Below are 13,425 nucleotides of genomic sequence, written 5' to 3' on the forward strand. Positions count from 1 at the left end.
AGACGAGCTTATGAGAAGAGACAGTATAAGCACGAGTTGTCTTTAGGAAGGTAGTGGGCAGAAAGATAGATTCTCTTTCGTTACATGTCATATATATATATATTATACACGCATATATGGGTACAGGACGCTACTAACGGTGCAAATAACATGAAATACGTAAACAATGAGGAAACAAGGAGGTGAAATGGAAAGCAGAACAAGTTAATACAAAAAAGGACCCTTCATCAGTTGTTGGCTGTCTATCTACTCCTTATTTCAAGCAATCGTTGAATTTTTTTGCTCTACCCCATAAAATACAATCTTACAGGAACAGTGATAAACGTGAACTAGATAAAAGTCGACTTGCAAGCTTATGTTCTGGGAGCGCGTGGATCCAATAAGTATAATGAAGCTAATGTTAGTATATATATATATGTATGTATAATAATAATAAATATTAGGGAATAAATCCAAATTTACAAGGAAAAATCAGATTTAAGATTGAATCCAATTTTATAATAAAATATTATATTATAATAAATTAGTGACAAAACCCACTATTATGCAAATCAAACAAAGAAAGACTTAAGCCAATACATAAAATATAAAATAATTTATATAAATTAAAATTTAACAAATGAATAACCACTACGATCGTTTCGTGTCAGCACATCTTAGACATTCTTCAGGTGGTTTCTAAACCTTCTTAGCGAGTTATAAACTATGTTATAAACATAGTTTATAACTATGTTATAAACATAGTTTAGACTATGTTATAAACATAGTTTATAACTCGCTAAGAAGGTTTAGAAACCACCTGAAGAATGTCTAAGATGTGCTGACACGAAACGATCGTAGTGGTTATTCATTTGTTAAATTTTAATTTATATAAATTATTTTATATTTTATGTATTGGCTTAAGTCTTTCTTTGTTTGATTTGCATAATAGTGGTTTTGTCTCTAATTTATTATAATATATGCATGTATATATATATATATATATATATACATATATATATATATATTTATATATATATATTGTATATATATATATATATACATATATATATATATATTATATATATATATTTATATATATATATATATATACATATATATATATATTATATATATATTTGTATATATATATATATATATATAGGCGCAGGAGCGGCTGTGTGGTAAGTAGCTTGCTTACCAACCACATGGTTCCGGGTTCAGTCCCACTGCGTGGCACCTTGGGCAAGTGTCTTCTACTATAGCCTCGGGCCGACAAAAGCCTTGTGAGTGGATTTGGTAGACGGAAACTGAAAGAAGCCCGTCGTATATATGTATATATGTATGTATATATATATATATATATACATACATACATATATACGACGGGCTTCTTATATATATGTGTGTGTGTGTGTGTGTGTGAGTGTGTGTGAGTGTGTGTGTGTGTGTTTGTGTGTTTGTGTTTGTCCCCCTAGCATTGCTTGACAACCGATGCTAGTGTGTTTATGTCCCCGTTACTTAGCGGTTCGGCAAAATAGACCGATAGAATAAGTACTGGGCTTGCAAAAGTCCCGGGGTCGAGTTGCTCGATTAAAGGCGGTGCTCCAGCATGGCCGCAGTCAAATGACTGAAACAAGTAAAAGAGTAAAAGAGTATATGCATATATATTTATTTATATATTATATATATATATATATATATATATATATATATATATATATATATATATATATATATGTACATATGTATGTATATATATTTATTTATATATATATTTACATATATACATGCCATTTTCAAGCACAACCACACTATCTGTATAGATATACGAGGGATACTGAAAATTTCCTGGCTTATGATAAAAAACACAGGGCGATCGGTTACTCTTACTCTTACTCGTTTACTCTTTTACTTGTTTCGGTCATTTGACTGCGGCCATGCTGGAGCACCGCCTTTAGTCGAGCAAATCGACCCCGGGACTTATTCTTTCTAAGCCCAGTACTTATTCTATCGGTCTCTTTTGCCGAACCGCTAAGTGACGGGGACGTAAACACACCAGCATCGGTTGTCAAGCAATGCTAGGGGGACAAACACAGACACACAAACATATACACACACACTTATATATATATACATATATACGACATATATACAAATTCCCATCCTAGATTCACACACTTATTGCAGGTGTCCTTCAGTTTTTCTAAAAAGAACTCGGAATGTTGGGCCTCCCTCCAGGCCTTTTGCGATAACCGTTGCGTATATATGTGTGTGTGTGTGTGTGTGTGTGTGTGTGTGTGTGTGTGTGTGTGCGTACGTGTGTCTGTGTGTGTGTCTGTGTGTGTCTGTGTGTGTCTGTGACTGTGTCTGTGTGTGTAACCGAAATATTGCCTGTACTACCTCTGTAGTACAGGCAACAAAATTAATAACAAGATATGCGCTCTCACGCACATTGGTTCCTTTCAGTATTTCAGACCCAAAATAAAGGCAGCGAAGTGGCAGAATCGTTAACACGCCGGGTAAAATGCTTAGCGGCATTTCGTCAGTTTTTGCGTTATAAGTTGAAATTCTGCGGAGATCGACTTTACCTTTCATTCTTTCGGGGTCTATAATATAAGTACCATTTGAGCACTGGAGTCAATGTAATCGACTTAATCTGTCCCCCAAAATTTCTGGCCTTGTGCCAAAATTTGGAACTTATATTTTAGATCAAAAAATTATATGCTGCTTTAATCTATAAACTATTTATAAAGTTTAAGTTAATTTCATCGAAAGAAATATACAAGTAAATATGAATAGTTTCAAACTTACCGAAATTTAGAAGAGATTTCAGCAAATTACAGGCTTGGACAAAGAGTATATTTAGTGCTGTACAGACCACAAACCGTCACCTATGATTGGAGCGAAAAATATATTTGTCACAAATAGTGGTATTTAGGTGAGTTCATTGTTAATCAACTCATTTACATATGACCTAATAATCTGATATAATTTTTGACATTCTATACACCTACTTTCTGTTTTTGAAGAAGTAATATTCAATTATTTTTTTAAATAAATCTTATACTTTCTGACATTTTACGGATTTAATATTCTGCTATTTTTATAGGCTTTTTTTTTCTTTAATACTATCAAATATAACAAGACAATGCTGCATGTTTAACTTGGTGGTCAATGCAGGATCATTCTAAAAATTACTCAAAGATAACCAAATAAGGGAGCATGTACTTTGTCACTTCACCTTGTACAAATAGCAAATGACACCGTACCATCAAAGAAGAAGGACTTAGCAAAATTACAGTTTCTGATATACAAAAACAGCGTTAAAACAGGAAGCTAAACTACAACAAATAAAATGTTTCTGAGAATTTAACACGTCACAGTTTTGTTTCGGAGAAGAAATGAAAAGTTAGTCACACGTCGTTATTCCCAGCACTTCAAGAATTAAATCCAAGTCTAACCTTACTAAATGCAACTAAGACTACTTTATCCAATGAGTGTACAGATAAAAGCTGCTTTTTATTCGATACCAGGTTTCTTTGAACAATCTATCAATGACAGATATTGATCCTTGTTCTCGTTCTGTTGTGCATGCTATATTTTATAATTCTTATTGTTTCTATGACCTGGGCCAGGGTTACCCAATACGGCTTTCAGAGCTACCTGTTGTCCACTTCTAGTGAGAAAGCCACAGAGATCGAACGATATTGGAAATGTATTATTATTATTTTTATTATTTTTTTTTTTTGATTGTGTGCATGTAGAAAAAAAATTTTTTTACACATTGAACGATAAAAATATGGATGAAAGGTTTACAATTTGTATGTGCTATATGGTGGGCAATATGTATATGTGCCCAGGCAGAATTATGTTGGCGCGTTGAAAGAGATGTGCGTCTATTGATTACTCGACCTACTAGAGGTCTAATAGAGACAAGGTATCTTTCAGTGGCGAAAAAAAAAATCGAGTGATAGCACGCATGAGAACAAGATTTGTAATGTGTGTGGATATACAGTTAGCAAAAAAAATATTTATGAGAAAGCAAACATTTTGAAGAGAAAACAAAAAATATGTACATGCAAAAATGAAAGAAATGTTCATCGGCAAAGTTCGATTTTGAAATGTTCCGTAAAAGTTCATACAGACAGTTTTTGTTTCATTTTTTTTCTTTACGTACACAAATGTTCTTTGATTTCTCTGGGGGGTGATGCAGTTATGTGTTCATTAGGAAGATGGATACGTTAGGAGTTCAGAACTTACCCGAAAAACTTGCACAAACCTTGCTGGCCATCGAACTGTTCTTCCTGATTTGGTGTGTCGGGGTTGTGCAGCATCTGTGGTGTTCGCTGGAGTTGCCGAGTCTGTTTGAGGAAAAGAGGGGACTGAATGTAAGTCCTCCTCGATGAAAGCTTTTTTAAACGATCAATCGAGACCGTATTTCGTTTACCTCCAATATCGAGGACGAAATACTTGGGTTTCTTTTGATGACCTTGTAGGGCCCGGAATATGGTGGTCGAAGTTGAGAGGGTATCCCATCATTCCTCACGAAGACATGAGTCCATGTGTTGATATCTTTTGGGACACGTGAAACGACGTTCTGTTGTCTAGGGCCTGGGGTGACTTGCGACATGGATGTTCGTAATCGGTGCACATATTGTTGTGGGTCAGGGAAGTTTTGTGAAACAGGTTCGATCATCTGCCCAGGTAAGGTGAGTGTTGTGCCATAAACGAGTTCGGCCGGAGTATATCCCAGTTCTTCCTTAATCGTGGATCGAATTCCAAGGAGGATGAGAGGGAGATGTTCCAACCAGTGAGAACTGTCTGGAGCTGCTTTATAGATGCCTTGAGTTGGCGGTGAAAGCGTTCCACCATGCCATTTGCTGCAGGGTGGTAAGCTGTAGTGCGGGGGTGTTTACACCCGAGGAGACGAGTCAGCTCGGTGAAAAGGTGGGAATCGAACTACGTCCTCTGTCGGTGGTAATTGTTGCGGTGTGCCAAAACGCGAAACCCATTGTGATATCAGCGTTTTAGCGACACCGTTTCTGCTGATATATCAGATAAGGGCCAGGCTTCGGGCCATCGCGAGAACCTATCTACGCAAGTTAGCAAATATGAATAGTTCTGCGAAGGGGCAGGGTTCCAACGATATCAATGTGAACGTGCTGAAATCGTGCATCGGGCTGCGAAAATGAACCGATTGGTGATTTTATGTGCCGGTGGATTTTCGCTTTTTGGCACGCAACACAGCACTTGGTCCATTCTCTGATATCCTTGTTGATACTGGTCCACACAAAACGGGTCGATATTAGCTTTTGAGTGGAGCGAATACCAGGATGTGACAGAGAATGTAGAGCGGAGAAAACTTCTCGACGATATTTCTGTGGTACATAAGGGCGTTGGTAACCAGTGGAAATATCACACCAATATGGGCTGTGGATGATGGTAGTGGAACATGCTGAAATTTCAGAGATGACGAATTCCGGAGCTTTAGAAGTTCTTCGTCATTCTCATGGTCAGCTGCTATACGTGCCAGATCAATTGTAGACGTGGTGTGGATAGCATTGATCTGCGCACGTGAAAGTGCATCGGCTGCCACGTTGGTCGTCCCTTTGATGTGGCGTATATCCGTCGTGTACTGCGATATGAAGTCGAGGTGACGAATTTCTCTCGGCGAATGGCGATCCGGTTTGGTGTTAAATGCGTATACTAATGGCTTGTGGTCGGTATATATGGCAAAATTGGTACCTTCTAGCATATGACGGAAATGCTTAACGGCCAGGTATGCCGCCAATAATTCCCGACTGAATGTGCTGTATTTGGTTTCCGCGGGTTTTAACCGCTTAGAAAAGAAAGACAACGGTTGCCATATACCGTCAACAAGCTGTTGTAGCACACCTCCGATTCCGGAATCGGATGCATCAACGAGTAAACATCGTGGGGCGTCTGGTTTTGGATAAACCACATGGTAGCGCTAGATAACGCTTTTTTCAGGGAGCGAAAGAAACGAGTTGATCTTCGGTCAGAGCTATATCTGCGTTTTTGCAGGTTCGCTGACGTAGCAAATCCGTGAGCGGTTGCGCTATTCAGCGAGGTGGGGCACGAACCGTCGATAGAAATTCGCTAGACCGAGATATTCCCTTAATTTGCGGAGAGATGTGGGTGGTGGAAAATCCACGATGGCCTTGACTTTCTCGGAAAGGGGACGAATTCCATTTTTATCGACTATATGGCCGAGAAAATGAAGGGAAGCAACTCCGAACAAACATTTAGTAGGGTTGATAACAATTCCGAATTTACGTAGACGTTCGAATAGCAGGTGAAGGTGTTGATTATGCTCTTCGTCCGAGTTACTGGCCACGAGTATGTCGTCTATGTAGGCATAGACGAAAGGCAAACCTCTAGTCACCATGTCGATAAACCTTTGGAATGTCTGTGCCGCGTTTCGTAAACCGAAAGGCATACGCAGGAATTCAAACATTCCGAAAGGTGTAGTACTGCTGTCTTTGAGATGTCTGCAGGTTCGACTGGGATTTGGTTGTATGCTCGCACCAGGTCGATTTTTGAAAAGATGCGAGCTCCATGCAGCGAGCTCGAAAAGTCCTGAAGAAAAGGCACCGGATAGGCATCACTGATAGTGCTTTTATTCAGTGATCGATAATCGCCGCAAACCCGCCAATCGGTCGATGATTTTTTTGGGACGCAGTGTATCGGCGAGGACCAGTTGCTGCTGGAAACGCGGATGATTCCGAGGTCGAGCATGTGCTGGAATTCCCGCTTGACGGCCTGGAGACGATCAGGTGGTAACCTTCTGGCCTTGCAGCAACAGGTGGACCGCTGGTTTTGATGTGGTGGGTAACGTCGTGCTTTATCGGCTGGTTATGAAAAACTGGCCGGGCGACATCTGGATAATCATTCAGGATGGAACTGTGACGAGTCGTTGTCGTAAGCATTACAGTTGGGCTGACTGTGTCCATTCGAGCGGCTATACCGCGCACAGTAAGCTTGGTGGTGGTGTCGACAAGTCGTCTGTTCTTTATGTCTACCAGGAGACCGAAATGATGCAGGAAATCGGCTCCTAAGATAGGGGTCGGCAGTTTAGCGACGACGAATACCCACTGAAATGTGCGGCGTAGTCCTATGTTTAATGTTAGGGACTGTTCACCGTAGGTTGGAATGGGTGAATGGTTGACTGCCTGAAGACAGACTGATGTCTCTTTTCTTTTTCCAGAAGTGTTGGAGACTGGGATGATGCTGACTTCCGCACCTGTGTCAACCAGGAAACGCGTGCCTGTTACACGATCGCAAACGAAAACAGGCGACTGTGTGGGTGCGAACCAGGAACTTCCGTCGCGTTCAATTCCTGGCTGTGCCGTTTCCCGAACTGGTGAGGAAAACGAGCACGGTACCGTACATTTTTGTGCCCGTGTTCCGAATGTTCGGTGTGGTACCAACACGTGTCATGCGAGCCGCGGGTAGCACTAGGGCTTCGGACCGTCTGCCATCTCGTCGAGATCGGCTGGTGCTTCGACGCTGGGGACTAAACTTTAGGGCTTGTATTTGGGCTGTGAGAATTTGTATTTGCGCAGCTTGCTGCGTCATTAATGCACGCAAATCCGAAATCTCTGAAGAACTGGTTTGTGCACGGAAAGGATTGGTACTGGGAGCGGCTGGCGTCACCGTCGATACCGTTGGATATCTGTGCGGTACTTCGGCTATTTGTCAGCTAGCTCCGCCAGTTCTTCCAGGGATGTGTTTTCTCTGGTGGACGCGAGAACAACCTGGGTATTGGAGGGCAGACGCTGGAGAAAAAGTTGCTTGAAGATTTTTTCTGGGAGCGTCTCATCTCCGAGAGCTGTTTCATTCTCCGAAGAAGCTGGGACGGAGTTTTGTCACCCAATTCTTCCGATATCAGAAGCTGGTGAAGTCTTTTTTGTTGGATTCTGAGGTTCTGTTTATTAACGTGGTTTTAAAAACTTCATATGAAACAGAACCGGGTGGTGCCATGATAAGGTCGCGTATCACGTTCGTTATTTCTGGTGACAGAGAACTGATAACGTGAGAAAGTCGAGCCGCATCGCTCGATATTCTGTGAGAGGCAAACTGTGCCTCTATATGGTGAAACCACAATGTCGGGTCGTGGGTCCAGAATGGTGGAATTTTTAACGAGATCGCCGCTTGGAATGCCATGTCGATGTTGGCCGCTGGGTTTTGTTCCGGGAGATTCATTGTTTTCGTCGGAATTTTCAGTTGCTTCGTTGCTGGTGATGTGCAAACTGTAATTCTTCGACGCGGTTGATGAAGCTGGTTCCGGGGAAGGCGCGATTCGTTTTGCGGGGTCACCAAATGTAGTGGATGCGTGGATGTATTAATAAATACATAAGTGCTTTGTAATAAATTAAAGATTTATTATCACTACATCAATTTGTAAGCAATGTTACACATCGCTTGTACAAAATGCATATTAAATAGTGGTTGCAAATAATACATATTAAAGGAATGCATAATACAGGATACACATTAAAGCAGAATATGTTTGATGGTGTGTGTGTGTGTGTGTGTGTAAATCATGCAGTACAGAGTCACCTTTCTGAATATTCTTTCGTCGTCCTCATAAATGCGTGGCGTTCTCTTAAACGTTGGTTCGGGTTCTCTCTAGATACCTATTTCTCCGTTCTATTTATAACATCTCAAATAGCCAGAAAAATAGATATACCGCAAGAGTGTTATTGCGTACAGTAGGTCGCTGGTCGTCCTGTTAAACTTCGCCTGACCTGCTCGGGTCAGAGGTCGAAGGGAGACGATCCATCATTTTTTGTCAGAACAAAGAGATTCTGATTTCGCGCCTTTTTGTGCATTGGTATTTTACGACCAATGATTCTTGGGTCTGATTTCGAATCCAAGCTTTGAGAAGGAAGTGCTAATTCTTACAAATACCAAATACGTTTTATAAAGAATATGATTCGGTCCATGAACAAATAGCACTCTGAAAAAACTGCCTTAAAAACTGTTTATTAAAGCCCTTTTTAATTATATCAGAAAATTCTTTCTGTGGCTTTTTCGATCATTATTTTTTAATTCATCCTGTGACCTCTTCAGAAAGACAAAGAAACAACGCTTAATCCGACTTCCCATTTTTACATCATTGCATAAACAACTACGAACGTATCCATTCTTAATACTTTCTGATAGATCCCAACGCGAATATATTAATCGCTGTAGAATTTCGTCTACGAAATATAACTCCTCCTTTTAGACAATACTTCCATCCACCTCGATCATATCGGTGTTCTTCGTACGACCTTTTCTTCCACTACCATCAAACTTAACATTTTCTATAGATTCCAAATATATTTCAGTATTTAATTCCAATGAATTCGAAAATAGTTTTCGAGAATTAGTCAAATTTTCTCTGAAATTAGTAATTTCTAACAAAATATTTTACTGCTGGTTACGACTATGGAAAACGATTTAATAGTTTCGCTTACTTCACTTCAGTTTCTGTTAAATATCCAGCCATCCCCCAAAAAAACTTGAATAATTTCTCGTAATTCTACTACGTTTTCTGTTAGTAAAATTCCAGCCATTGCCAAAATATAAAAATTACTTTTCTTTCATCTCAAACTCAATATTTAACTCATTCAATGTTGTGAAACCTTAGACAGTTTCTATTATTTTAGCTAAAAAAAAATTATTTACCAAGAAAACTAAACTAAGTGCCCACCAATAGAACGAGTATCTTCTGGCCACCACGCTCTCGCTTGAGGAAACTTTGCAGATGGACAATGACAATCTAATTTGCAATATAGAGTTTATTATTTTTTTTAATGCAGCTATGAGTATAAATAGAACACTTTTAACCACAAGTTCGAAAGTTCAAATGCTGAGCAGAGCTGAATTCCAACACCTCATACACATCTTATATATACACAATCTCACATAATAACAACAAAATCAACGACAACAAAATTAATAACAAGATATGCGCTCTCACGCACATTGGTTCCTTTCAGTATTTCAGACCCAAAATAAAGGCAGCGAAGTGGCAGAATCGTTAACACGCCGGGTAAAATGCTTAGCGGCATTTCGTCAGTTTTTGCGTTATAAGTTGAAATTCTGCGGAGATCGACTTTACCTTTCATTCTTTCGGGGTCTATAATATAAGTACCATTTGAGCACTGGAGTCAATGTAATCGACTTAATCTGTCCCCCAAAATTTCTGGCCTTGTGCCAAAATTTGGAACTTATATTTTAGATCAAAAAATTATATGCTGCTTTAATCTATAAACTATTAATAGAGTTTAAGTTAATTTCATCGAAAGAAATATACAAGTAAATATGAATAGTTTCAAACTTACCGAAATTTAGAAGAGATTTCAGCAAATTACAGGCTTGGACAAAGAGTATATTTAGTGCTGTACAGACCACAAACCGTCACCTATGATTGGAGCGAAAAATATATTTGTCACAAATAGTGGTATTTAGGTGAGTTCATTGTTAATCAACTCATTTACATATGACCTAATAATCTGATATAATTTTTGACATTCTATACACCTACTTTCTGTTTTTGAAGAAGTAATATTCAATTATTTTTTTTAATAAATCTTATACTTTCTGACATTTTACGGATTTAATATTCTGCTATTTTTATAGGCTTTTTTTTTTCTTTAATACTATCAAATTATAACAAGACAAATGCTGCATGTTTAACTTGATGGTCAATGCAGGATCATTTCTAAAAATTACTCAAAGATAAACCAAATAAGGGAGCATGTACTTTGTCACTTCACCTTGTACAAATAGCAAATGACACCGTACCATCAAAGAAGAAGGACTTAGCAAAATTACAGTTTCTGATATACAAAAACAGCGTTAAAACAGGAAGCTAAACTACAACAAATAAAATGTTTCTGAGAATTTAACACGTCACAGTTTTGTTTCGGAGAAGAAATGAAAAGTTAGTCACACGTCGTTATTCCCAGCACTTCAAGAAATTAAATCCAAGTCTAACCTTACTAAATGCAACTAAGACTACTTTATCCAATGAGTGTACAGATAAAAGCTGCTTTTTATTCGATACCAGGTTTCTTTGAACAATCTATCAATGACAGATATTGATCCTTGTTCTCGTTCTGTTGTGCATGCTATATTTTATAATTCTTATTGTTTCTATGACCTGGGCCAAGGTTACCCAATACGGCTTTCAGAGCTACCTGTTGTCCACTTGTCCCTAAGGTACCGTCTGTCCAAAGATTTTCGTATAACAAGACTCATACAGATTGACCAACAATATATGCCTTTATGAAATTCCGCCGAGGTCGACTTTGCCTATCGTTCTTTCGGGGTCGATAAATTAAGCACCAGGTGCGTACTGGGATCGATCTAATCGACTGTCCTTCTCCCCCAAAATTTTGGGCATTGTGCCTAGAGTAGAAAAGAATATATGCGTTTATGTTTATACGCTTGCTAACAATTTCTACGTTTGTTTTTTATAGTCATTAACTGGAACCGAGAGACTCGTTTCCTGAATACAAGCATTATGAAGACGGAAACAAAATTAATTGAATGGTCCCAAGCTACATTTTAGCATTAAAAAAAATGAGATTTAATCCAGTAGAAAAAACATTTACATCAAAATTTGTAGCAACATTATAGAAGAGTAAGTAACACCACCAGCAAATTTTAGATCTAAATAACTTCTTTTATTTTAAGAGCAAAATATATTTATCTTAGCTTCAATGATAGAAAAAAAGCATAAAGAATTTTATAGTTCTGATCCCATGCGCCAAAAACAAGAATGCGTGTGATCTGTGTGGTGGATCAAAAGGAAAGAAGCTCAAGTCAGGAAAAGAAAGATGGCCGATGACCACGTGGGAGCAACGAGAGAGTAAAGGAGGAAGAGTGAGAAAGAGGGGCATATAAAGAACGGTGAATTTATATATAATGGAAAATAATAAAGGTTTATTGCTGGTTATATTTGCCTTGATATATGAGGATGGTAAAAACTTGCAGCCTAATACAATGTTTTATTATACATAACCTGCTTACTGCAAGTTATATCTAATAAAGCAGTAGCATTTCTGCCGGTTCCTTGCCTTCTGAGTTAAAATGCCGCCGATGTTGACTCTGCCCTTCATACTTTCAAAGTTGATAGAAGAAATACCAGCCGATATCTAGGATCGGTATAATCGATTCGACTCTTCTAAATTGCTTGCCTTGTTCCAAAATGACAAAGAATTATTAATTATCATTATTAATAAATAATAGATTAATTCAATTCAAATCAGACTCAACTGGCTGAAAGCACATTAAATAACGTAGTCGTATGTCAGGTCTGAGTAAACGATAAACTGATGAGGATTGAAATGACATTCATTAGGTTTTTTGAATCAGAGCTGATTCGGAGCGAAATAACAGCAACCACTACATCGAGAAGAGAAAACAATGAAGGTGTAAACACGTGGATATATATGAATCTATCTAGCTAGCTAGCTTTCTATCTCTTTATCTATGCATCTATCCATCTATCATGATTTTGCGGGAGTAAAATTGTATATCATGCACAGAATTTTACGGTAATTTCCATTGTAGTCCCTAATATAAACATGAGAGCTCCTTCATGGCGGTAAACTACTTTGATTGTAACTCTGCTTGACTAGAGCTGATTTAGGACTAAAGAACAAAAGCATTTCATTTACAGTTTCTTACATGCATTCGATCTCATTTAAGAATCACAAGAAAATAGTAAACACATTTCACACAAACCACACAGTATTTCAAACATGGAAATTAATTGGTGTAATCTTACAATAAAATGCCAAGTGTTTCACACTCCGGTCACGCTGGTAGAGGGAAACTAAAACAACAGACGGAGTCGTAGCAAGTGACAGTCAGAGGCACTAAACAAACCAACTCCAGCTGTCAAGCGATGTGGGGAGGTACCAAACACAAAGACACACATATATGACAGGCTTTCACACAATTTCCGTCTACCAAATTCACTCACAAGGCATTAGTCGGTCCGTGGCTATACTACAAGACACCTGCCAAAGGCGCCGTGCAGTGGGACTAAACCCGAAATCAAAGTGAGCTTTTGAACTTCAGAATCATGCCTGCGCCTGACTGACCAGATGGACTTTTATAAATGTCTCCCAGATGAAGGATATATTTCTTCAAAATTATTTGCTTCGGTTGGCACTAGCTATTTAAAGGAAGAAAATATTTTCATGGGTTCCCGGTTCACTTCTGCTGCGTGGCACCTTGGCCAAATGTCTTCTATAGCTTTGGGCTGACCAACGCCTTTTGAGTGGATTTGGTAGGCGGAAACTGAAAGAAGTCCACTATGTGTGTGTGTGTGTGTGTGTGTGTGTGTGTGTGTGTGTGCGCGTGCGTGTGCGTGCGCGTGCGTGTGCGTGCGCGCGCGTGCATGTGTCTTTATATCGG

General features: G+C 38.8%; 1 protein-coding gene across 1 annotated transcript in view; it reads right to left on the reverse strand.

The window, feature by feature from the left end:
• The window catches only part of LOC115213201 (sodium- and chloride-dependent glycine transporter 2-like), a 44,356-nt gene extending 34,188 nt beyond the window's left edge, over nucleotides 1–10,168 (reverse strand). The window contains exons 1-2 of the mRNA XM_036503812.1: nucleotides 10,115–10,168; nucleotides 2,794–2,873 (exon numbers count right to left, since the gene is read on the reverse strand). The gene's annotated coding sequence lies outside the window, so the exon portion shown is untranslated. The remainder of the gene's footprint in view (nucleotides 1–2,793; nucleotides 2,874–10,114) is intronic.
• Nucleotides 10,169–13,425: the final 3,257 nt, after the last annotated feature.

Source organism: Octopus sinensis, linkage group LG6 (assembly GCF_006345805.1).
Source record: "Octopus sinensis linkage group LG6, ASM634580v1, whole genome shotgun sequence".
NCBI lineage: Eukaryota > Metazoa > Mollusca > Cephalopoda > Octopoda > Octopodidae > Octopus > Octopus sinensis.